The 1,843-nt window shown below is 41.4% G+C and overlaps 1 protein-coding gene across 1 annotated transcript in view; it reads right to left on the bottom strand.

Annotated features, from left to right (window-relative positions):
- Positions 1-1,843, bottom strand: part of sgsm2 (small G protein signaling modulator 2) — a gene marked incomplete at both ends in the record, with an annotated part of 138,574 nt that overhangs the window by 15,282 nt on the left and 121,449 nt on the right.

Genomic DNA, 1,843 nt, shown 5'->3' on the forward strand with positions numbered 1-1,843 from the left:
CTCTCAGACTGAAGAAGTCTCTTGGAAGAGAGACGAAACGTTTCATTAAAGAAGAACCCGTCCAGAGGACCTATACAATTTTTTTTCCTTTTGACTCTGTGCTCTGGTGCACAGGGGGCTCAGCTGACCCCTCCCCTCCTGTTTTAGTGTCGGAGGGAGGAGTGCACTCTCACGCGGTCTCGTACTCATTTAGCATGAGAGCTCGTAGCAATAACAAACTAAAGAAACGTTGATGGGATTCTGACAAATGGAGATGGAATTGGTTTCAAAGCAGAATGCGACAGCTGCAGTGTCGGAGCACTTGCAGGGCCTGAAATTCGCTGCGGGGATTGGGCATATTATGATTGATTCCCGCAAATCTAATTTTTATAATGTGTGAAGTTCCCACATAGAATAAATTCTAGCAAACACATAACAAAACACCAAATAACCACGGCCGAAGCATCCAAACCAATAAGTCAGGTGATGGGGCACACGACCCTCTATGAACAATAGCACTAATCGTTAACTAAACGTTAAACTAATTGTTAGTCGATGACCCTCTTTTGCATATGACTYACCTGTTTGTCCACCATGTGGAGGCAGTGCTTATAAGGCTGAGTTCACCTGAAACTCATCAGACTGAAGAAGTCTCTTGGAGGAGAGACGAAACGTTTCACTAAAGAAGAACTCATCCAGAGGACCTACTGATTTTTCTTAGATTTTTTCTACCTGGATTACTGAGATGCATCAGGACAAATATGGGAGTTAGCATCAGACTATTTTTAGATGACAACCCGTACGGTATAAACCTGACCACCTGGTTGGTGTCCTCCCCCATACCTCAGAGTGAGGCAGCGACAGACACGCGACAGACTCATCAAGATCTTTGAGACTTTACCTGGAGATCTCAAAAATAACAGGAAACTTAAACGCACCATCTGTGTTTTAACAAAACACCCCAAAACAGTGGCTGTCCCAACAACTCATGAGGAAAACTCTGAACTGATTTCCTCCCCCACAGTGCTCTGCTTGTCTCCTCACTGCCCCACCCCCAAACACACACACACACGTTTGTTCTTCTATGTTCATGGGGACTTTGCTTTGCCTTTTATTCATTTACCAGTATTTTCTATTACCTGTTTGACCCTAAACTTTACTTAGGATGTGAACTGTTTTATGTCCCGATAAAAAACAGTGGGTCCTCACAAGCTGTGTAGTTCACTCCATCTCTAAAGCGATGCTGCTCTTTAATATTGTTTATTTATTGTTTCAGTTGTGTGTGGTGTTTAATTTACATTTTGTTGTTCTTTGTTTTTTTATACTTGTGCATTTGTTGTTAGAGAAACTGAGTCCATTTTGTTAAACATTCTTTAAAAATTAAAGTTTATTGATCTTTGAGAGGATGTAATTACTTTATTACGCTTTTATCATTATTAGTTTTAAAATGTTCACCAGACAATATTGTTGTTTATCGCAATCATTTCTGAGACAATTAATCGCCCAGCAAAATTTGTAATTGTGACCGGCCTACACGAGGCTACCAGCGTCAAGCAAACAAATCAAAGTCTTACCACTTTTTTAACCTGTATGTGAGAAGATGTAAAAGGGACTGAGCTACCGTGTCACGTGACTACACAGGCTCACCGGTGCCAACGGGGGTCTCACCTGACCATGTTGGCATAAGATACTCGACCTGTGCATGCGCAAGGATGATCATTCAGTGCTTTAAACACCACCTGTGGTGGTCAGTAGGGATGAAATAGAACTGGAAGTTCGCTCTAAAAATGAAATGTTGGATTTACTTAACCATGTTATGTTACCTGGTTCCACTTAACTGAGTTGAGTAAATTCAAAGCAATAT

The sequence above is a fragment of the Austrofundulus limnaeus genome, unplaced genomic scaffold (assembly GCF_001266775.1).
Source record: "Austrofundulus limnaeus strain Quisiro unplaced genomic scaffold, Austrofundulus_limnaeus-1.0 Scaffold992, whole genome shotgun sequence".
Taxonomy (NCBI): domain Eukaryota; kingdom Metazoa; phylum Chordata; class Actinopteri; order Cyprinodontiformes; family Rivulidae; genus Austrofundulus; species Austrofundulus limnaeus.